General features: G+C 36.3%; 1 protein-coding gene across 3 annotated transcripts in view; it reads left to right on the plus strand.

The window, feature by feature from the left end:
* Nucleotides 1–1,346: 1,346 nt before the first annotated feature.
* LOC145243440 (sodium-coupled monocarboxylate transporter 2-like) overlaps nt 1,347–26,262 on the plus strand; it is a 134,641-nt gene continuing 109,725 nt past the window's right edge. The window contains exon 1 of one of the 3 annotated variants that reach the window (XM_080106331.1): nt 1,347–1,637. The gene's annotated coding sequence lies outside the window, so the exon portion shown is untranslated. Of the gene's footprint in view, nt 1,642–26,262 lie in introns of all 3 variants that reach the window. The other 2 variants (XM_080106332.1, XM_080106333.1) reach the window with 2 other exon arrangements.

The following is a 26,262-nucleotide window of genomic DNA, read 5'->3' on the forward strand; positions in this document are numbered from 1 at the left end:
ATATATATATATATATATATATATATATATATATATAGAGAGAGAGAGAGAGAGAGAGAGAGAGAGAGTGTGTGTGTGTAAGCCGTGAAACGAACTAATTTAAAATACTTGTTGAGAATTTCAGTTAATTAAAATATTATAAAAGTAACCTTATTTACAGGCAAAACATCGGATATGTCATGGCGAAACCGAGAATCTTTATGATGAACAGCGGAATATGTACGAAATTTCAACCAGAACCCTTTATTTAATCAACGGTGACAGTTTGTTCACGTTCCCTCAGTCATAAGCGGATAAACATCTCATATGATTCGTTTCGTTTTTTTTTTCTTAGTATCGCCTCTGTTAATGATTGAACCTTCAACCTCCAAAAGACTAAAACGCAAAACTGATTATCACATTACTTTTACCAGTTGCGCCGCTGGTATTACGGCTGGCGGAAGGTGAGCAAATTACCCAGCGGTTTTATTTGAAATTCTATATAGATTCCTGAATGATGCACCCGAAGAAGGTTGGAGGTTACATCGGACGAAAACTCGCTTGAATTAAATCTAAGTCGTGACTTCTGAATAATCCAAATAATAAACAAACTTAAAGTTCGAAATTTTTATATATTATTTGCATTGATCAGACTATTATTCTCGTCTTGAGTGTTGTTAGTGCAACGAATTGTCCTTCGACCTTCATCAGGCATGTCGGTTGTTGTTTCTCCTTTCTTTTACAAACAGCCGCCATGCCTGATAAGGGTCGAAGGACAATCCGACCGAAACGTTTCACGGATAACACTTAATATGAGAACAATAGTCCGATCAACACAAGTAATATGTGTAAACAAACTTATTCAAACTTTCCAAACTTTGCCCGCGTCGTTCGGCAATATATTTTCTCTAATAATGAATTTTTCTTTGAGAAACCTTGTGTTTTTACTATAATAATTCTTGCCATTCTTTTGATAATGTCATGATGAATATCTGACATTATCAAAATAAAGAATGACAAACTCTATCTCTAATAAATAGTATTTTTGAAAACTTGTTAAGATAATGCAAAATAATAAAATGTTTTTAAGGAATCGGATCTTCAATCTCACGTGTTCCTCACTTGTCCTCAAATCGAACAGTGTTATGACAGAAATGAAGAAATGAAAAAACAAGAAAAAGTTATATATAGGGTGCATTGTATTTTTAGAGGTACAGACTTTAAATTAAAATAAATTACGCAGTGCTGCCAAAAAGACGGTCCATACTTGTTGATATTTGACTTTTAATGTTAATGTAAAATTTAAAAATGTGTTGTCAGAAGAGACGGCGCGGACAGAGAGAGAGAGAGAGAGAGAGAGAGAGAGAGAGAGAGAGAGAGAGAGAGAGAGAGAGAGGGTTGAGGCGAGGCCGCCGAGATATATTATTAACGTTAATAATATATCGGCGGCCTCGGTTGAGGTTGATATAAAAATGTGAGGAGCGAGTCTACTTTCATTTTAGAGTAAAACTACAACATCGCTAGTCCGATTAGAAGAAGTTGTGAAAAAGGCAGGAAAATATCCCACAGTTATTGACAGGATTGCGTGCTGTTAATTTTTTATTCATATAGGAAATTCCAACATTTTCTAAAAGACTAACAACACCTGTGTTGGTTTGGTACGTAAGTAAATTTCCACGCTTCTTTTTAATTATCTATTACTCTGTGTTTATACGCCATATTTGCTTCCTATATTCTTCATTACTGAATATATATATATATATATATATATATATATATATATATATATATATATATATATATATATTACACGGTTGTCACCACTTATCAAGGCCCGGAAGCCAATCAGGGATAAGGGTTATTGCAAGTACAGTACGTTAGTGTGGAGATTTATTGAAGTGTTTACTTGAGGTGGCGGTTCATTAGGAATTTGTCTACGTTGGACTTGAAGACATCCAGGTTGTAGTCAGGTTGGAAGCAGGCAGACGGAACAGAGTTCTACAGGCGTGCAGTTCTAAGAAAGAAACTTTGTTCATGGAATCTACGTTTTGATTTAGGCACAGATAAAGAGTGGGGAAATTTTTAACAGCGGATTCAGCTAGACGGGAATTTTTCGTGAAAGATTGGCGGGGGGGGGACCAGAGATTGAAGTTCATACGAGCACCTGTCATGGAAATAACGATAAAACAAGGATAGGCTCGCAACGTCTCTTCTATTAGGAGAGAGGTTGCAGGGAAGAGAAAAGGGCATTCCCCACTAAGCCACGAAGTCTATTTTGTACTCTGTCAAGGCAGGATAGGCTGTTTTTAGCAGCTCCTGCCCAGATATGGCAGCAGTATTCCATCCTTGGACGTACTTGGCTTTATATATACTCCTAAATTTTTGTGTGTATTGATAGTCATGTTGAAAGCACATGTTTCTATTTATTTAAAAAAAAAATGCAAATTTGTTATACACGGGTCGTGGAATTGCATTCATCTGCTTATGAAACGCCGATACACCCAGCAGACACTGTAATGTATAATTAATAAAATACTTTATATCAACTCTTATAAAACTTTCGATCGATTAATTAATTTTTTTTAACTTAATTTATTATAGATGTTATCTTTATTTTGCCTGAAGAGGTCGGGCTTATTATAGCTACGACTAAAACACAGTCCAAAATGTGTAGCAATGCTATATTTGTACAAATAAAACTTTTTATTATAAACCAGCAGGTTCGTGTCCCGGCGTTGCCTGGGTGAAATAAAAAAAAATGTTTTGACTATGGAAATATCCGCAAACAAGGAATGTTCTAAAAAGATAATAAAAAATTTTTATCCAATAAAATAAAGTGCAAAATGATATTTAATGTTTTAGAATACATTTTTCTGCGACCCTGTAAGCTTAAAACAAAACTTAGTTTAGGATTAGTGTAAAAAAAAACAAAAAACAATTTGTTAAGTTCTTTCGTCAATGGTATTGAGATAAACAAGGGCATTTTCCATCATGGTCAGGTGATTGTTGTTTTATAATCTTCACTAAAATTCTTAAAAATCGAAAATTTTACAAAAATAAATCCCTACATATCTATTTGAAAAAAAAAAAGATAATTTTAATTAGTAAAAAAAAAAAAAATGGCCACAGCCGAATTGTCCTATCTCAATATTGAGAGACCATTCATTTATACATGTCGATTTATCGAAAACTAAGTCGTTTACCTGTTTAATTTTTATATGAAAGTAATCCCCCACTTTGTAATTAAACAAGTATTCATTTTTGTTCATATTTTCTTTTTTTTTGTTGCTAATATTGTTAGAATATCGAAGAAAATATTTTCACAGTAACAGACTATCCAATTTTACGAACCAGTTCGTAAATGATGGATTATAAAATGTGCTAACATAATTATGCCACAAATCATTCTCGATTGTAGAAAAACTGAAATAGAGATGAAACGATTTTAATAAAAGTAAATATCATATTTTCAATTAACATGGCAGAATAATTTCCAAATGTAATAAAATTAAGCGTAAAACCTGAAATCTGTACTATTATATTTATATGAACTTTGTCTGTGGGCCTGTGTGCCTGTGAGTTCGTTCCCTATGAACTCGAAAACGGCTGGGTCGATTTTATGATATTTCACACGAAGGCACTTTATGTGCCTGGCAGTGTTTTTAGATAGTTTTTTTTTATTGGAATGTCTTCGATAAGTATCGATAATCGATAATCTAAATAATCCGATCAAAGGAACAGGCGATTTTCACAAAAGTTAACATCTTACACAGGCTATCATCGCAAGGGCATTTGAGAAATTTTATTACCACACAAGCCAGAAGACTCAACATTATAAAATAAACAGTAGGTTCTTTGATTTGACAGGGGCGCATTCGAATGTTTCTGCTTAAAGCACAATTTCACGATGGTAATTGACTTTTCCATTTGAAACTTAAATTCAAGCCCTTATCATCGCACAAACAGTAATTCCAGGCAACTAAAATCAACAGTAGGTTCTTTTATATGACAGGGCACGTTCAAAATGTATGTTATAGAGCACAATTGAAGTATGATATTTGGCTTTTTGCATTTTAAACTTTGATGCGAGCCATTATATATAAAAATAATTTTATAAAATCAACAGTAAGTTCTCTACAGTGAAATGTAAACTAAAATATATGGTGAACTTAGTCACTGCGAGAGGAGCATCACAATGGATCCCAAATTAGAGCAGGCAATAAATCGATTTGATTGAAAAATTGGCAATTTCATTAATTTCAATGACAATAAAAATATGAGAATATGAAAATTTCGTTGATCATCATTCAATCCCGGACAACGCACAGTCACCCTACTAGTATTTGAATAAAAAAGGACCCCCCTATTACCGTTTGCGTGATATGTCACCAGAGCTTATAAATCTCATTTAACTATTGTCGTTGAGAAATTAAAGCCAACGTTTAGTGACACTGATTTGTCCTGCTAAAAAAGATCCATGTTTGGAGTAAAAAAAATGTTATCAAAAATAAGTGAAGCATGCATGGTCTCACGTGAGAGCACAGTAAACGAAGCATAAAAAAATGACTAAGTTCAACAGTTGCCCCCTCTCGCCATTTAGCCCCAAATCCCTAGGGGACGCCAAATCTTGGTGAAAATGAACAAACGGTGCAGTTTTAGGCCTTATCATATGTAAATTTGAGTTCTGCATCATGCAAAGGAATGACTAAGTCCATCATTTGCCCCCCCCCCCATTTAGCCCCGAAAGTCCCCAAGGCCTTAAGCTATTTAAAATTTGAGTTCAGCACCATGCAAAACTGCTAAATAGACATACACAGAAAATTTTGGACAAATATGGTAAAATAGTCCCGAAAATAGAGTATTTGTATTAACCCTAAAAGAGCCCCAGTGGGACACACAAGAGTTATTACGAAGTATAGACAAACAAAATTATATAGAAATCAGATAGTTACAACTTTTCAGAAATTTTTATAAAAATCCACGGCATCACTTTTTTTTAAAATAAACACAAAAGTGTAAATTTTAGCCATTTTAACCCGAAAGGCACCCCTAGTAGGGCAATCATTCCCGGAAAATCTGTTCTGTTACTTTTTACATATGTAATGTTTAATGTTTGTGCAAAATTTCTAAAAAAATTCCAAAGTGTAGTTATTGAGGAAAGTGCGGACAGACGAACGGACGAACAGATAAGGGTGAATTTACAGGTAAAAAAAAAAAAAAAAAAAAAAGAAATGTAATAAATTTATTGCCGCAGTTTAGAATGTATCGCATTCAGAAGGTAGTCATGGTAGGATGTATCTTAAGAAACTAAAATCAGACTCTTGTGCTTCCATCAAAATGGTATGTCTCAAACTCTTGTGCTTCCATCAAAATGGTATGTATCACAACAGATGAAAATATACTACACATAATAAAGTAAGTGTAAACTATTTTAATGTTTTTATAGTTAGAATGGGTGAAAACAAAACTTTCGCCTTTATTCGTTTCGATTAGCATTAAAACACTAATTCATAACAAATTTCATTGTCCACATGCAACGCCGAAATGAAAATTGGGTAGAAAATAAAATTCAATCTCCATCTTTATAAATATGCTAGCCACGGAAGAAGGATAACTTGCTTTTATAATTTTCTAGTAAAAAAAAAAGAAGATATACTCATAAACTTCGGTTATTGTTATTCTTTAACTAGCTCTTTTCTCGACTATATTTGTCCAAACTAATTTTTATTGTGGCGTTTTAAGCCTATATATCTATAAAAGTCAGAATGTGTATATATATGTGTGTGTGTGTGTGTGTGTGTGTGCGATGACAATTCTGAACCTATATACTCAATGACATTTTGATCTACAGACTTGAAATTTGATATATAGAGTATTCAGACACGTGGAAAACATTTTAATCGGCTTTCAGTTAAAAATATCACATGAAAGTCTAATTCAAATGATGTATCCACGAGGCAGAGTGCCAGAATAATCTGCGAGAGGTAGAACCTCCATTCAGTCTCGAAAGACAAAGGATAGCTCTTGTAGGGCTAACTACGCGTGTAATTATGTGGCAAGGGTTGCGCAATCCCAAGTTACATCTCTCCTAAATCGATACTGCTTGAGGCAAAGAGAACTCCAGAATTACTGGAAACAATGCCGAAATAAGCGGAGAGCACAAACGGCACATGGAAGTTCCATATGGTCACCCATCTGGTACTGTCCAGGCTCATCGTTGCTTAAATTCGGTGATCTGACGGGAACCGGCGTGTCAAACGTAATTATAACTTATATATAGTGGTAGAACCAGATCGATAAAAAAAAATAATACACACACACAGAAAAGGGGCCCGCCCCTAGCAACTACAGGCCTATTACTTGCTTACAAACCATGTAGAAAATCTTAACAGCATGTCTGACAGAACAAATTTACCACTCGCTTAATAATCGTGGACTACTTTTCGAGAAACAGAAAGGATGCTGAAAAGGAAAAATAGGGTACATAATCTACTATATATAGACCAAAGGATCCTGAAGGAGGTGAAAAGTAGAAAAAGAATATAGCTATGGCATGGATACACTAGAAGAAAGCCTACGACAGGATCCATCAAGCACGGATAATAGGATGTTTGCGTATATACTAAATACCAGAAATATTATCAATTTGATTGAAAAAAGCAATAACAACAGGGAGATTTGGACTGACAGCTGGAGGACAATATATAACTTATGTATCTTCCAAGCATCTATCACCTACTGTTCATAATATCCATGATTTCCATTATTAATATGCTAAGGAAATGCCAAACCGGATAAAGTTTACTAATAATACAAATGAATGAATGAACCACCTAATGTATATGGACGACTTGGAACTTTTCGCGATTTAATATTATTTTGTACTTTCATCTAAGATTTTAATAATTGCGTTTTTTTTTTCATTTTCATCTATTATTTTATAGAACGAAGATAAACAATTAGTCTCGAACAATCTTTTGTTTACACATTGCGTGATTTAAACCTATTCTGCAACAACGGATATCGTAACAGTGGTCAGCGATTAAGCAATCCAGGATTGTGTAGAAATTAGAATACAATGCTCCGTGCTTTGCTCAAGCTTCGAACTAAACACCTGCCAGTGGCCGCCAATAGCCGCCAGAGCTCGTGTGTCCTTGTTTGTACTCGCATTTGTCCGCCTGTACCCGCCCGTGCATGCCAGAGCTCGTCTGTCTCCGCCAATGCTCTGAGGTGACAATAGCCAACTTAAAAGAGTAATGACCACTATGGATGACGGTGCCCAAAACTCGATGACAGTGCCGGGCTATTTAAGACAGACGATTTGCCTGCCAGTTCTAGTTAGTGCCCGCCCCTTTTAAGAAGTAATAGTAGCCACCTGAAAATCACTGTTAATTACCATCGTAACCGTCAGTGACCAACGGTGCTCACCACTAGATGGCAGTACCAGACAACAGATGATGGTGCATGAATATTGAAGACAGACTATTTCATTTCAGACAAGCCGACAACCAACAATGACAGATATAAAAACTAGTCAGTGTCAACCAGTAAACGCAAGTAAATGCAAGTAATTGCCTAAAAACATCACTAACCGCTAGTGATCATCATCATTTTCGCCATAGGCATACAGTGACAGTCAGCGGATGCCAGTGTCCAACAATTCCCGACCGTTGAAGACAGACGATTTCAGTTTGATGCAGTCTAAAGGAGGCCGTCATTGATTCTGGTCGCCAGTGGCTGTCAGTTACAAAGGCAGCCAGTGGCCACCAGTGCCTACTAGTACCCGCAAATAATGGCCCTACCCAACAGTATCGTCAGTAGCCCCCAGTGCTGATAATGACAATTAGTCGCTTCCACTAGCTGGAAATGCCCGACAGTAAAGCCAGATAATTCTATTTTGGCCACAGCCGCCGGTGACCACTATTTTCGAGGACTGACAACCGTAGTTTGATTTGCTCACAAGGGGGGGGGGGCTAAACAAAATAAGTTCTAGTGTTGTATCACACTTTCATTGGGCAATGCCGGTACACAGGTCTTGTACAGTTAAATATAAAAATAAATGAAATAATGATCATAATATTAATAGAATTTTATACTTAGTATATGTTTTACTGTTAAAACACCAATAATAATAATAATAATAATAATAATAATAATAATAATAATAATAATAATAATAAATCATGATAATAATAACTAGGACGAACCTGTAGAAATTCCACATGGGACTCAATAATATGTAATATATTGATGTTGGCATTCTGTAGATGTTCAATGTAAATGGAGACGCCCTGATATTATTGTAGCCTTTTTCTTTTGTTAAAACTGCAAAAGTATTTATCTAAGCTAACATGAACGCCCAGTAAAGCCCGGTCGTAAAGTACGGTTAAATATGATATTTTAATTCTTGCAGATTTCAAATATATCATTATCGAGTTAATGTTCTATCGATTTATATATATTATAAAGTTGCGATTTCAAAAATAAAAAAATATACCATATGACTTGGGTGCATTAGGTTAAATCGAATCCGAAATAAAAACTTATGATATATATATATATATATATATATATATATATATATATATATATATATATATATATATATATATATATAACTTGAGTTCATTCAGCCATAATCGAAACGGAAACTGAAACTTATAAAGAATTCTTGGTAAAATTATTTATGACAAAGAATAAAAGTACATAACAATTAAACGACCCGGATATAAACGTCATATAGAAAATAACACACATGCTATCGTATTATTATTATTATTATTATTATTATTATTATTATTATTATTATTATTATTATTCATGTATGCCTATATATATCAATAAGATAGACTAATACAAAAGAAATAACTCGCTACAAAAATATAAATTGATTATCTCCTTTTATTAAAGTAAAATATCTGCTTAAAAGTGGCTAAATGTTCAATTTTAATAACAATTTTCTAAAATAAAATTACCCGCTAAATAATTAAAAGATATCTATATAAATGTATATCTATATAAATATATATATATATATATATAAATATATATCTGTATAAATATATATCTATATAAATATAACAGTTCCAAATAAATGTAACAAGACGTATTTCATCGTTTAAAGAAATTTGCTTTAGTTTTGATTCATTTGCTGCTGTTCACGAAACCAAAGAAAATTTTCTTTCAATGAAAGCATTATAAAACATTAATTAAAGAATTAAAACAAATAAAATATTAATCGTAATACGAAAATGATTGCATACTTAGCATATGAGTTATCATAAGGGCTATGGCAAGAGAATGTTCTTTTTCATTATTTTGACTTTCGAGTATATATCCTTTGATGCCTTATATGCTTTTATATAGAGTGATGTGGTTCTTGATTGTGTCTAACTGTGTCTAACTGTGTCGGATATATACTCGAGAGTCAAAACAATGATAAGAATAGTCTCTTGTCATAGCCCTAGCTATGAGTAAACCCTACTCTAAAAGATAAATAAATAATAAATAGATAAAAAATTAAATTAAAAAAATCCATATAATAATACGCGTGGTTTATAGATTTTAAGTTATTGTCCCACACAAAACTAATTTGAATAAATGTTAAAAATACCATTTCATTACTGAAATAAAATGAACAAGTTTCAAGGTCATTCATCCCATTTACTATAATTTACGTTGATGTTTATTATGGTATGACCATATAAACATTACTGGTTAACGCAAACATTTAGGAAACCATACTATTTGTTGTGGGGACTCACCCATGCACAAATTGTGAACTCTTTCAAACGGTATAAATGGACCGAGCACAATCACGTTGACACTCTTGTTCTCGCTTGATCACTGAAGTTAAGCAACGTTGAGCCTGGCCAGTATCAGATGGGTGACATTTGGGAAGGCGAGGCACTGCGCGAGATAAAATACTAGGTTGGAAAACTGGCACGGTCTATCTCTCGAGGGTAGATGCGCCTCTCTTAAGCCATGGTAGGCAACCCATCTAGTGATGGCGTCACGATAATTAAATACCTTTGAATAACATGAAGTATTCAGATACGGACAAGATTTTAATTACACTGCAAACTCGTGTAGTCAGTTCAATCTCGGTTACAGCCGCATGTTACGTTAACAAATGGACCGAGAGGCACCGATCTCGGTGCAGTATGTGTACTTCGCTCGGTTTCCTTGATTCATTGCTCTCGTACGACCTATTTTTATTATTTGTTATGTTTGTCATTTATTGTTAGTTAATGTTCTTACTGTTCTTTTTCCTCTACACTCGTTGTTTTTATTGGAGTAGAGTTTCTTTTATTTAACGGCGACTGTAATGCTCGCCAGCTGCACGCCTCCAAAGGAGATTACCAATGTTGAAATGTCGAGAAGTCTAAATTATCAAAACCCCCAACAGTAAAGATAAATGTTATAGAATTATAATGAGGAAGATGTTGTTTCCGGTTTTTAATAAAGTTATGAACGAAACATTTTTTTATTGTAAATAAATATTTCAAGTATTTCGAATGGCGAAACGATAGCGAGCTGATAAAAATCTAGCTAGTGTCTTATGATAAACGGAGTTTACTGTCTGCTTATATTAACTGGTGTTAAATATATTAACGGTCCTGGATATGACCTTAAACTATATCCAGTGGTGAGGCCCCAGCTTGCGGGCTTTGGGGAGTGTGGAGCCACCCTTTAATTGCCATTGCTTCCAGGTCCACTCTGACCCGGAGTCGTAGTACCTGTTAGGGTCCCAACTATGGGTTAAATAGAAACCGACTTGAAAACAACAAATATATTCTAATTAAAAAAGTTTTCTTCAAAATCTTTGGATTCGGAATTAAATAACCTGAAAAGGGTTGATATGCCGTAAAACAAAAACAACCAAACCAAACCAACCTAAATATATTCACGCTATGTTCTTAATATATCTATAAGAACTAATGATGATTGTTTTGTAAACATACATTAAGCTACATTCCCAGTATTGCAAGTTGTGATACAAGCGTGAGTTAAAAATAGGTTTCTTGTTTAAAACTGCAGAAGGTGCGGACAAAACTGGTTGTTGTCTTCTCGGCTCGGATTACTCCAGTGTATGTTAACCATCAAAATTAACCTAGACTGTTTTTTTTTATGAATTGTGGCATAACACTATAAAATTATTCTTATTATACAAGCTCCTAAAAATGATGAAATGCAATTAAACTCCGCTAGTGTTCGTATTGTTATTCATATAAAACAACGTCTGAAATTGTAGAAGTGAAATCGAACTCAAGACGCCCAGTTAGAAGACCGGAGTGGTCTTCGCGTCATATCCCCACAGAAGTAGACTCGTCTGCTGACATGAGAGGCGAGAACTGTCTACTTAAACAAGACATTCACGGCAAAAGGGGTTCTCAAATATACGTCGTCTTGCCGATACTTTACATGGCGTCGAGGATAGAGGAAATCTGCTACAAACAACGTTGGAATATGCAGCAGACATTACTTCAACGGATCCTCGAGCTATAGCAAGTGAACATCGCCCAGCGAAGAGACGGACGCCAGTCGAACAAGTCATTTACAAGGATACCCGACAGGCCTTCCATAGAACTGAACAAGTGATGGTGACTGGGTGATATTCATTGATCCTAGAATAGATACAAGGAGATCTGTGGGTTGGCGGAGCCAACAGCGTTAAGAAACGTACTGAGGACGGCCTGTGTCCCAGCCTGTTGTTCGACATGGTGGGAGCAGAAATATTGAACTCCATTACAAAGGGATAGTTACGACACATAAAGCTCATAGCCATCAGAAGCCTACACAAATAAGTGTATCGGCAAGAAGTTCACTCCTTGAGGCAGAAGAATGGGGAATCGATTACGGACTTCGTGGCACGACTTCGATCAGTCGCTTTTCAGTGACTTATTCGAACGGAATAGAATGCGGTCGGAAAGTCAGCTACTCCAACGATATAGTTACAGGACAAATGGTGGCAGAGCTGGCAAACCTGGAGCATCAAAGCAAGTTGCTGTTTGAGGCTGCGACACTTACCACACTGGAAGAAATATTTAACAGGCTTGTCAGCCTAGAGACCACGGAAAAGTCTAACCCCCATCTCTGCAGTTGTGTATACCCTATTACAACGAGCATACAGAGGTCAGGCCGCAGGCAGCGGCCTCGGGAGAACCAGACCGTATCATCCCCGAGATACTCTGAACCCTGTAAATGGTGTGGAAAGAGCTCACACCCTGACGGCTTAAAAGGGCGTGGAGGCTGCTCAGCAGCTAATATGACTTGTTACAATTGTGGTTTGACCGGGCATTTAAAAAGGGGTCTGTCGAAAACCGAAGCAGAGGTCCAGTAACAGATCTACAGCGGGAGTGGTCGGAGCAGAATCTAGAACTCTCACCACCCAAAGACACAAAAAGGGTCGTAACCGGGTGACTTGCCAAGATGGAGAAATAAAAAGGAGAGATGAAGCCAACCTGACAAAACAAAAGGCCGTGCCGCACCCTATTTGGAAAAAAATTTTCCGAAGAGGTACTCTTGACTCAGTAACAACCCTGACTGTAGAGATAACTCCGATTCCAGGGGCCCATGCGGAATTCGGGCGCATCTCCATAGGACCAGCTGGCCTCCTTACTCACCGGATTGATGCGATCACAGACACTGGGACAGACATGTTCTAGCGGACCAGAAATCCAAAACATTCTGAAGTTTCCAGGCAAATATCTAGTACCGACCAGTCACCAAATTCGGGAAATCACAGAAAACCTACTAAACATAAAAGGCGTAATATTTGCTAAAATCATAGTAGGATCGCGGGAAACACGTCAGATTACATATGTATCTAAAAATACATCAGACCTTTGTCTGGTACCAGAGAACTTTCCAGACCCAGCTTCTCAGCAGAATGTGGTAACTAGCGGCGGCGGAAAGGCATCATGTGAGTGCCCACAAAGAACTAATGCCCCACCTAAGTCGGACAATATCCCTTTTGCCTCTACGGAAGAAAACATACCCCGATCAGAACGATGGATGAAGGAGCATTTTGAGTTTAGTGCATTCAATGTATGCCCACATCAACGGCTGAAGGCGATGAAAGGAAAACCCATGGACATCACGTTCATCCTGGGGTCCAAACCCTCAGCTTTCCACACTTCAATCCCGGTCCCACACCATTAGAAGAAAAGAGTCAAGGAGGACCTCGACCGAGACGTGGCATTTGGCATCATAGAAGCTGTATCAGTAGGTACACCTCCAACATGGTGCTCCAGAATGGTGGGTGCACCGAAAAAGGATGGGCCACCGAGGCGTACGGTGGACCTAAAAAGCTCAACGCCGCTACCCTACGAGAAACCCATCATACAGCGTCTCCTTTCAATCAGGTATCGCTGGTGCCTGCGAAATATAGAAAAACCTTCTTGGATGCATGGAATGGCTATCATAGCCTAACCCTCTCCTCATCGGCAAGAGATGCAACTACCTTCATCACGGAATGGGGTAAATACCGTTATTTTTGGGAACAAGAAGGATTCCAAGCATCAGGAGATGCATATACACGCAGGTTCGACAATATCACTGTAAATATGCCCAAGAAAACTACGTAATGACGACACGATACTATGATACTATGGGATAACTCTATTGGAACATCATTTTGGCATCCTATGGAGTACATAAATAACTGCAGAAAAATGGTGTCGTATTCAATCCTTAGAAATTTCACTTCGCAGAAAAAGAGGTGTAATTTGCCTGGTTTATGATAACGGAAGACGGGATAAAACCCACTAAAAATGACTGAAGCAATACGGAATTTTCCGACACCAAAAATATAACTGACACAAGATCCTGGTTTGGAATGGTAAACCACGTAGCCTACGCTTTTTTTCAGGCTGAAGTAATGGCCCCGTTCCGGGAACTGCTAAAGACAAAAAAATCGAAAGTTCTACTTGGACAGCACACACAATCGAATCTTCGAAGAGTCGAAAAAAGGATCGCCGAAGATATCGAGAACGGTGTAAGAACCTTCCAAGTGAACAGACCAACTTGTTTGTCAACGGACTTCAGTAGGACAGACTTGGGATATTTTCTTTTCGAGAAGCACTGTAACTGTGCCACCGAAGTGTGGTGAAGACCACTGAAGATTAATCCTAGCCGGCTCCCGATTCACTAATGAGTCCTGATACGCACCAGTTGAAGGAGAGGCATTGGCATTAGTCTACGGACTGGAATTATGTCGGATGTTCGTTTTGAGATGCCCAGAGCTGTTAGTCACCGTGGACAATGAGCCCTTGGTGAAGATCTTCTCGGATAAAGCTCTGGAGGACATAAAGAATCCAAGACTGTTCAACTTCAAAGAACGGTCCGAATGTACAAATTTTGAATAAAGCATCTCCCTGGCAAACTCAATGCGGCAACAGACCGATTCTCTCTTCTCTGATCTTGAGCAAGTGGTACAATGGGGAAAGAGGTGGCTTGTTACTTTTAATGCATCTAAAACCAAGCTTTTATCTTTACATCATCAACACTCTGATTTCCATCTGGCATCAATTGAAATGAATGGCTCTCGTCTTGAGGAGGCCTCATGTTTTGACAAGCTTCTGGGCTTGACCTTTACTCCTGATCTTAAAGTGAACACATACATTAAATCCGTTGCCAAGGCCGCTGGAAAAATGGTGGGATCCTTCTATCGATACAATAGATATCTCATTTCTGATGCAATTCTTTATCTATATAAGAGCCAGTTACGTCCAAGGATGGAGTATTGCTGCCATATTTGGGCAGAAGCTGCTAGAAAGGACTTATCCTGCTTTGATAGAGTCCAAAATAGACTTCGTAGCCTCGTAAGGTATTTCCTTTTCTCTTCCCTGCAACCTCTTTCTCACAGAAGAGATGTCGCGAGTTTCTCTCTGCTTTATCGTTATTTTCATGGCAAGTGCTCGGCTGAGCTCCAATCTATGGTCCCCCTCGCCAAACTTTCATAAGAAACACCCGTCTAGCAGAAAACACTATCAATAATTTCCCCCACTCTTTATTTATGTCTAAACTTAAACGTAGATTCCATGAACAAAGCTTCTTTCTTAGAATTGTCTTCCGTTTTCCTGCTTTCCAATTGACTACAATATGGTTGCCTTCAAGTCCAACGTAAACAAGTTTTTGATATAAGTTAACAAATTTACCGAATTTCCATTACTAACGATTACTATATTGTCCAATTGACTAATGTATAGTCTTTAACCCTTATCCTCGAATGGACTCTTGGCCTTAATAAGCGGTGATGCCTATGTAAAAAAACCAAAAACATCGAGATGGCCAGTAACGTTAAGCCAGGAGGAAGCAAACGAAAAGGACATCGCACAAACCATTGATAGTGCCATAAGAGCGTCATTTAACGCCACCTATGAGCAGGACCACAAATTAAGGGCAATAACATGGGAGAGGATTGTGGCTGCAGCTGCTACTGACGAGGAATGATGTACCCTCGCCGAATTCATAAAAAATGGTTTCCCTAAATCTCGGCACGAACTGCCGGAGACAATTCGTCAGTTTTGGCACATGAAAGAGGAGGTATATTGCTTGAAAGGGGTGACAATAATGGAAAATAAAATCCTCATACCCAGAAAACTACGTGCGGAGCTACTGGAATCGCTCCATTCGCTGCATCAGGGTGTCAATGGAATGTTGGCAAACGCCAGACAAAGACTGTTTTAGCTAGAACTGGACGCAAGCATTCGTCAGACCCGAGCCCAGTGCAAAGTATGCAACATAATGGCTCCGTCACAACCCAGGGAACTCCTAATGCCGCCCTCGAACCCCGAGTTCCCATTTCAGAAGACGGTGACGAACTTTTTCGGTTTACGAGGGAAGAACTGCCTAGTATATGCAGATAGATACACTGGGTGGTTAGAAGTTATTCTGATGTCGTCCGGAAATGCCAAGGCCACATGTGACGCCCTACGAAACTGGTTCTGCACGTACGGCGTCCCGGAGGAACTGTCAACCGATGGCGAACTACCGTTTGATTCCAGTGAATCTAACTGGTTCCTATATAATTGGAGCATAGGAAACGAACATCATCGGCATATTACCCTCAAAGCAACGGGAGAGCAGAATTAGCCGTTAAAACGGCTAAAAGGATACTTATTGATAGCACGGACAGTTGCGGTCGCCTATGCCATTATCAGACAGCTAGTTCCCTACTGACACACCGCAACACACCGGTACAAGGCCTACATATGTCTTCAGCGATGATGCCTTACGATCGCGTGATAAAGGACCATCTCCCAGTGCTACAGGACTGATATCAAATCCTGGAGAGAAATGAGTCATTATAGGGAAACAGCGATGGTAAAAAGATACTTACGGAATGAAAGGGAATACAGTCTAAAAAGTCACCCACTTCATGAACTGAAAATCGAGGAAACGATGCAGGTTCCAAACCAAGTTGGTCCACACCCGCGCCGATGGACAAAGACAGGAAGGGTGGTGGAAACACTTGGTAACCGGCAGTAAATGTACGCATTGATGGGAGTAACCGGGTAATCCGTCGCAATCGCAGATTCTTCCGAAGAATAAACCCAATGGTAGATACGCCTTGTCACTCGATACCCGAGGAGCCCCCAGGGATGTTGGATGCCATAGACAACCTAACAGAGCCCGAAATACCGGAAGAATCATTCACTACGGATACGGATCAATACCAGCCCGAAACATCCGACACTCTACCAGAGCAGATGGCGGTGGATGACAACATCCCCTGGGATGATTGAGGTTGAGGAAGACCAACCGGTGTGTCGTAGCAGAAGGGTGACGCAACCACCCAGGAATCTATCCCCACACGTCACACGACTACTCTAGAGCCTCAAAACATTGGATCACAACGCGAGTATCTTGTGCCCCCGGAAGGCGGAGGGCGTGTAGAGATAGAATCGAACCGAGTACGCCCAGTTACAAGACCGGAGTTGTATTGGCGTTACCCCCCCCCCTGGAAGTAGATTCGCCCGCTTACATGAGAGGCGAGAACGAGCTACTTAAGCAAGACATTCACGACAACGTCTTGCCGATACTTTACAGAAATGAGCAAAAGAAATAAGAAAAGACAGTTTTAAAAAAGAAAAGAAAAACGTATCAATCGGTATAGAAATAAGAACAGAAAAAAAAGTAAAAAAAATCTCACTATAGAAATAAAATGAAGGGTTTCTTTCAAAACTCATTTTTGACAGCGGGTATTGTTGGACTTGGTATTTGATTTCCTCTTTCTCCTTAACACTGAAAATGGTTTCATCTGGAATTTTTTTTTATTCGCTAAATTTTGTGCGACGGATGTATGTATGTAATACTTACAATTTTTTTATTCCGCCTGAATTGATCAGAGAGAATTGCAAATTGCATTGCTATGATAACTGAACTGATCCATTCATGACCTGAAAGTTTCATCTCTGTTGCAGATATCGACGGTGTGAAAGAAAGAAAGTCATCCCTGTCATGATGTTCTCCAAAAACAGACATTTGTTATTGTATTTCTGGCAAAAGAGTATTGAGAATGGTGGTGACTATGTAAAAAGAAATAAAATTTTGAGCACAAGTTCCTTATCTTTGTGAGTTGAAAAAATAGGAGACTTTACTATTGGAACGACTCATGTAAATCAATTTTATTCAAAACATAGGCTGGAAAGAGTTATTGAAACATAAATACAAAATATTTTGTGTTTGCCGATATATATGTACTAGAGAAATTAAATTCGATCCATAAGTTCAATTTTGTCTGGCAAGGTAATTACTTGAGATCTGCAAATAGTTATTTCATGTTATTTATATTAGCAACACTTTTTGCTGTTAGAAGCGGAAAGTATATTGCTATCCTAATCTGCCGTTCTCCCTGTTATCACACAAAATTATTAACAAGTGTATTTTTAGAGGAACTCTGACTTTCAAAGGTGGAGCTAAAGATGATTTTTAAATTGTCCTAAAAATATAACTTTACAATTGAAATTTTGTAAGCACATTATGAACTATGACATCTAAAAAAATTTCCCAATCATAAATAAAACCAATCTGTCTCTTATTTTCATTATGGACTATGACATCTAAAAAAATTTTACAATCATAAATAAAATAAGTCTGTCTCTTATTTCCATTATGAACTATGACATCTAAAAAAAAAAATTACAATCATAAATAAAATAAGTCTGTCTCTTATTTCCATTATGAACTATGGCATCTAAAAAAAAAATTACAATCATAAATAAAATAAGTCTGTCTCTTATTTCCATTATGAACTATGACATCTAAAAAAAAAAATTACAATCATAAATAAAATAAGTCTGTCTCTTATTTCCATTATGAACTATGGTATCTAAAAAAAAAATTACAATCATAAATAAAATAAGTCTGTCTCTTATTTCCATTATGAACTATGGCATCTAAAAAAAAAATTACAATCATAAATAAAATAAGTCTGTCTCTTATTTCCATTATGAACTATGGCATCTAAAAAAAAAATTACAATCATAAATAAAATAAGTCTGTCTCTTATTTCCATTATGAACTATGGCATCTAAAAAAAAAATTACAATCATAAATAAAATAAGTCTGTCTCTTATTTCCATTATGAACTATGGCATCTAAAAAAAAAATTACAATCATAAATAAAATAAGTCTGTCTCTTATTTCCATTATGAACTATGGCATCTAAAAAAAAAATTACAATCATAAATAAAATAAGTCTGTCTCTTATTTCCATTATGAACTATGGCATCTAAAAAAAAAATTACAATCATAAATAAAATAAGTCTGTCTCTTATTTCCATTATGAACTATGGCATCTAAAAAAAAAATTACAATCATAAATAAAATAAGTCTGTCTCTTATTTCCATTATGAACTATGGCATCTAAAAAAAAAATTACAATCATAAATAAAATAAGTCTGTCTCTTATTTCCATTATGAACTATGGCATCTAAAAAAAAAATTACAATCATAAATAAAATAAGTCTGTCTCTTATTTCCATTATGAACTATGACATCTAAAAAAAAAAATTACAATCATAAATAAAATAAGTCTGTCTCTTATTTCCATTATGAACTATGGCATCTAAAAAAAAAATTACAATCATAAATAAAATAAGTCTGTCTCTTATTTCCATTATGAACTATGGCATCTAAAAAAAAAATTACAATCATAAATAAAATAAGTCTGTCTCTTATTTCCATTATGAACTATGGCATCTAAAAAAAAAATTACAATCATAAATAAAATAAGTCTGTCTCTTATTTCCATTATGAACTATGGCATCTAAAAAAAAAATTACAATCATAAATAAAATAAGTCTGTCTCTTATTTCCATTATGAACTATGGCATCTAAAAAAAAAATTACAATCATAAATAAAATAAGTCTGTCTCTTATTTCCATTATGAACTATGGCATCTAAAAAAAAAATTACAATCATAAATAAAATAAGTCTGTCTCTTATTTCCATTATGAACTATGGCATCTAAAAAAAAAATTACAATCATAAATAAAATAAGTCTGTCTCTTATTTCCATTATGAACTATGGCATCTAAAAAAAAAATTACAATCATAAATAAAATAAGTCTGTCTCTTATTTCCATTATGAACTATGGCATCTAAAAAAAAATTACAATCATAAATAAAATAAGTCTGTCTCTAATTTCCATTATGAACTATGGCATCTAAAAAAAAAATTACAATCATAAATAAAATAAGTCTGTCTCTTATTTCCATTATGAACTATGGCATCTAAAAAAAAAATTACAATCATAAATAAAATAAGTCTGTCTCTTATTTCCATTATGAACTATGGCATCTAAAAAAAAAATTACAATCATAAATAAAATAAGTCTGTCTCTTATTTCCATTATGAACTATGGCATCTAAAAAATTTCCCAATCATAAATAAAACAAACCTGCCTCTTATTTTCATTATGGACTATGACATCTAAAAGATTTTTACAATCATAAATAAAATAAGTCTGTCTCTTATTTCCATTATGAACTATGGCATCTAAAAAATTTCCCAATCATAAATAAAACAAATCCGTCTCTTATTTCCATTATGAACTATGACATCTAAAAAAATGTCACAATCCTAAATAAAAAAAATCTGCCTCTTATTTCTTTATTTAAAATTATAGCAGTTTTAATTAATTATATTTTATTTCAAGTTTCATCACATTAAAATTAAATATTTTAAATTACATTTTGTTTGCATTGCATCTTCTGTTATCGAGCGATCCCCCCTTTTTTACAATAGGTGGATGTCTTATACCACACCTAGTAACACGAAACTACCTAAGTGTATTATTATAAAGATTATAATTATTTAGTTATAGAATGATTGACACCATATGGAGATAATAAAAAATTATTTTCTAGCTAAGAATGTTACTTTTGTTGCTTTTTAGTAGCAAAATCATAGGAATGTACATTAATAGGTGCAATAAAACTTCGACCAAACACAAAAATTATGTTTATATAAAATAATTATACTTGTTGAAGCAGGTCAATAAGTGACGTGCCAATTGATTATACAACAAAGATAATAAACGCACAACAAAAATGTAACGAAAGAAAAAAAATCATGACAAGCACAGATGAGCAGTTAAAGAGTCTATTTTATTTACCACAGAAAAAAAGTAAATTGTAAATCAATGGAAATAGCATACATAATTCGCTTCAGAATGAGGACACACGTCTCACGGGATTGAAATTCGGGCGTCCTCTGTGTAAAGGTGACATGTATCAGGTTGTTCCGGGCCGTGTGGATGGGATTTGTTGCTGGAACAGGTGGTCGGATGTCAACAGGTTACTGAAATAGGTAGCTGGGCGTCGACAGGCATTGGAACTCCTAGATGGACGCAGTGGGCGTTGAAACTAATTAGATGTGATGTAATTAGATGTATATAAAAGACACATTATGTTTGTGTGTCTCCAAAAGAGCTGGGTAGATCTTTCTGAAATCTCATACAATGTAGTGTATATATCTGAGATTGTTCGGTATCGGAATGCATCCGAAAAGTATTGAAAATTCGGTCAAAAAAGAACAGTCACATTTTGACAAAAGATAATATACAGTGTAACATACGCAGTGAATTTGAGAAGCTTTATCAGCGCACAAGTAGAACGCGTATAAAATCAAATGTACTGTCATTATTAAGGCAGGGGGGCGTTCGAAATGTATGCTTCTGTTTAAAGCTGAGTTGAACCATGATACTTGACTTTTGCATTTTAAACTTTATTTCAAGCCATTATATACGAACGATTTTATCAAATCAATTCTGTCTCAGCTTTCGTATTTGACTGAATGCTCTCCTATCATGTGTATTGTATTAGCCAACTCTTCCTGGAATAAACGTTGTGAAAGATATATCTTTGTTAATGCGAGAGATTGTCGAGTTCTTTTTGCCAGAATTATATGGAACTTGAGTACATGAAACCTGTATCTGGGGCGAAACATGTTGATTTTAATATATTAACTTTGATTAATAAAGTAGTGTTTCATCTGATGTAACCATTTTAATGTAGAGTCAAAAACCGACATTGTGTTCGTATCAGTCTAACAGACAGGTTGAGGGATGAATGTAAATTTATATTATTGTATTATTTCTACACAACATGGGACTTCATTAGTCTGTTTGTTTTTTTGTCTGTCTTTCCGTTCTACTGTTCCTCAGAACTACAGGTCCAATCTGGCTAAAATTTTGTATGGATCTTTGTTATGATAAGATGCAGCGAACTGTATATTATAATACATGTTCGATATACAGTTAGGGGTTTACAGATATTAGTATTTAATGCAATAATGAACACACATTTAAATATATTCAACAATGAATCACTCATCATGAATCAACCGATTATGATTTTTGCCCGTTTTTAACGGGCTAGAAGTTTAGGTTTTGAAAATAAACACAATCGACTTATTGACGTTTTGGTCCTTTTGTTTGGAGCAAAGTGTAGTATCAGAACTGATACCAGACTTCAGATTTTGTCTTCGGAAAGAAAAGGAGAAATCATTCTAGACTGAAAAAACATTTCTATTCCAATGCGGAATGCCTATTTTGAGAATTTGGATTTTCCTCACATAAAATACCGATTTTGTGTCTAATTTTGCCCTCGTGGGAAGGCAAGTACAGACAGATAGGTCGTATAGGTCATGTATCTGGAAAAGATATCGAGGAGGGGGGCATAAAAGTAGCGATGGCTTCTTGGAGCAACGAATAGTCCATAAACAAATATAGGAGAGGCTCTACATAATGGAACAAAGTGAGATATAACGAAGCGCAAAACGAAGTACAAAGACTAGACAAGTAGAGAAGGTACAGAGGTTTTTAGTGCCCATTTCCATTTTTCGTTTCGATATCAATTTCTGTGTTGTTACACATAAAATCTTTTTCAGTTACGCTGCAACGAAATGAACATAAAGGATGACGTACGGATAACAAATACTTCAAACATTTACAGCAAGCAAAAAACATTTCATTTTTAGTCAAAAGTGCAATCGATATTTAGTCAAGTGAAAATACGAAATGATACAAAAAAATTGTAATATTTTATTTTTTTGCAGTTTTATGTCAGGTTGGGTCTACTATATATCATACTAAAAGTTGGACAAGATTCGAGCATGGGAAAGTTGTAAATTTTGAGGTTCAATATTTTCGCCTTACGAGTCATTTTCGATTACGTTTTAAAGCACTAACTCCGCCAATTTTCATGATGAACCAATAAATCTTGCATTTTTACCCATGCTTTCAGGGTCATTCTTTCACATGAAATGGTTGCCAATGATGTAGATTCCCCTTTATACCATATCTATGGTTACACCTAACCCCCACTCCCATTCACAGAAGTCAGTATTTCTTCAAAGTTTTTCACACTTCTTCCTTCTCATCCTCATCATCTATGATTGGAGCACTTTTCATATTGTGACAGTTGCTATCTTGGCAATGTCCGCATGCAGCTTAGGGTAATGCATCCTTCCAAACAATTGCAATGAATCATCTGAATCAGTTCATCTGGAGTAGCACGTTTTTCTGTAATCACAGGAATAAGTTTGTCTTCTTCTACCTTCCATCCCCATTTAGATGGTTCCATTTCATCACTAAACCCCATCCACTCCATAATCTGGTAGTAGGGCCGCAGAGAATGAAATCTACAGGCAGAGGTAGTTGGATGGAGTCGTTTTGGCCTTATGAAGATCTTTGCCCTTGCAACTTTTTTGCAGAGCATATTTTATCTAACCGACGCTACCGAGTCCTTCTGATCTTTATTGAACAGTGATATCATTGCCTTAGAACCATTGGTTTCCACAACATCCTGCGTTTGCTTTGGTTTAAAGAATGCTTTTGAAGAGTCTATCATTGTTTTTTCTATTTTGATGATTCGTTGTAACCTCGACTTCTTTTCAATCACGTACATCCTGGACACCGAATCACATCCTGTAAAGGCATGCAGAAACAATAGGTCTTTGAAAACTGTTTCACCAAGCATCTGTTTGAGAACCTTAATGTTATAGACGAATGATGTCCCTTTATCAGAGCGGAAATAGAGTGCAGTACATTTGAAAACATCTGTGTGAAACAGCAAGAGAACAAGAAGATCTGTGTCTTCTCCAATAAGGCTTGTTAATCTGAAAACAGACTTACTGATGGCTGCCTTTGCAATTTCAACGTCAGCATCTGCTTCTGCTTGAATAACATCACATCCTTTCTAATTCATTCGTTCCATGATCAGTTGGATAAATGCCTGCTTGTTTGCCCGATTTGACAAGAACTTCTTCCTTTTTTACCAGAAAATATTGTCGCCTCAGTAATGTTCACCTTCTTTACATTCAACTTTCAACTTCGCCTCTGATGTGCACAGTCCTTTATACTTGGTCCAATATCATAGCCAACAAACACGACAGTTGCTCTTCCATAGTTTTCGATAGTGAATGAGGAATAATCGTTTGCAATGGAACTGTAGGTTATACGCTCCTTCCATTTCAGACAATGAAGAAGAGATCCACCATCTAGTATATTGTGCTCTGTGACTGGAATAGTTTGCTGCACACCACTGTCTGATTTTGTTTTGACATAGTTTCTGGTTGCTTTCGCAAGTTGCGGGTTGTCCGCCTGAAGCAAGAGGCCTTTTCCCTCAAACAAAGACATCGGGTATAAACACAGTTCATAAGACATGACATCATCTAGTTATAGATTTCCCGTCTGAGAAACTAGGAGAAACCTCTGAAACAGAAGCACTGGGTCAATGCTCCGATCTGCAGACACTTTCACGTTATTGCTGAATGCTAGAGTCTTTACATTCAAACATCGTTTGTGAGAGTAGGAAAACACCGGTTGTCCATCCATTTTTTTAACAATGTCTTTTCCGATTTTGAAGAGGTTATGCACATTGACGTCTTCGTTCGCATTGATTCCTGTGATGATATTTCGTAATGATTCATCAGTTGAAAACGGTGTAACACTGTTTAGTTTTTCTGCAACCTTTCTGAGGTTTATTTCATCTCTTCAACAGAGAAGCAGACAACTCCTTATGCTTTTACATTTGTTATGTAAGTTTTTGTAGTAAGGTCTTGCATGGCAAGGTTGTAAAGAGATGACACCGTAGATGATATAGCCCAAACATTCCTTTGGTACTCCGACATTCCACTCCTTCGCGTCAATCCGCCTTGCCTTTTGAGTGAGCGCATTAATGTCTGTTCGATCATAAGATCTGAGCCAAGACACACCCAGTATTTGCTGCTGCGTCGGATTACATGAAACCAAGATTGGAACTTCTGATGCACTACAGGGTTGCCATCTTTCAATGCATACATCTTCTAGAGATACAGACGTGGCAACTTCAAATAATTCAGATGGTTAGTGGTCGTGAATATTGGAAGGTAAGCTGAGACAGCATTTAGATGCATCTCCCAAGATCCCATTCTATCAGCTGAAACAAGTGCTCTAACTATACTTAGTATGTGCTGATAATCCATAGCTTGCTGGTTTGGAAGGCCCTTAACAGTTCATCCTTTTTCTCAGTTAAAGTGTTGTGAACTATGTTTATGCAATCTGATTCCATTAATGAATCTAAATTACACTCACTCGCCAGTCCTCATCAAGATGTACAATCGCTCAAGTTCCTCCACTTGATCCTGAAAATGAGGATCATCTTCCATGGTCTTGGCAACAATTTGACGTGTGAAACACTAATCTACCAGCATGGCACAACACATTCATGAAGGTATGGAAGGTGCTAAGCAACCGTATCACATCCCTAATTGGACTATCATCTGTAACAGCGTTCATGATTTCAAACGCCTTCCAAAATAGCAGTTGATCAAAAGTTATGATAGTCGGCATATTGTGTTTTGACAATAGACTGCATAGGTAATCTAGGGTGGACAGGATACATGCTTTATCTCCGGGGTTCATGTCTATCATGGGAAGAAATTGTACCGAAGATTTTCTTGGATATTTTCAGTCCTTATGCAGCAGGTGCATCATGCCTTGCCAACTGGGCGTACTTTTGTGGAAGCGAAAACACATTTCCCAAGCTGTAGAGGAGCAATAACAGTTCTTGGGCGCACTGCTTGCACAACAGCTTGTCCGATGCTAGCAACCTTTCTTAACGTGTCCTTCCCAACAAACAGATGTTGCAACAAGAACTGCAAACTTGCTGGGATAAAATCTAATGCAGCTGCTAGTTTTAGTTCTTCAGTTGTTGGATACATATCCTCCATTGAAACAACTGTTGTCTTGATATCAGCTTTGATGAGTTTTGCTGCAGTTTGGGGAATTGCTCGTTTCTGTGATTCCTCATCGCCCCCCGAGGTGAATTGTAGTATTCACGAAGAATGCTATAGGTTTTTCCCTAAATGTCATAATGTTTTTGACACCACTATTTTTTCTCTTGACATTAATGCCTGACCTATGAATCCATGTTTGCTGCAAGGCTAAAAATTAAAACATGAACCAATAACTACTACGTAACGCATGCATATACTTAATGCCGTCGTTCGACCTTCACCTGGCAAATTTAATTTTTTTAATTTTCACACTTTTGTACCGATTTTCCTCGGCTAAAACCCAAAGTTTCGCATGGGTTCAAATACTCTATATATTAAGTTTCATATCTGTAGACCAAAAACTGACAGAGGAGTTTGGTAGCGAAAACTTTTTAAACAAATATATATATACGTATACATAAATATATATAGAAAGACGTTTGTGTTTACTATAGCCTTTTTACACAAATTATAAATCATGTAGAATATCTGCATGAATATAATTACACTT

The sequence above is a fragment of the Euprymna scolopes genome, chromosome 22 (assembly GCF_053919585.1).
Source record: "Euprymna scolopes isolate OS-2025 chromosome 22, ASM5391958v1, whole genome shotgun sequence".
In the NCBI taxonomy this organism is placed as follows: Eukaryota; Metazoa; Mollusca; class Cephalopoda; order Sepiida; family Sepiolidae; genus Euprymna; species Euprymna scolopes.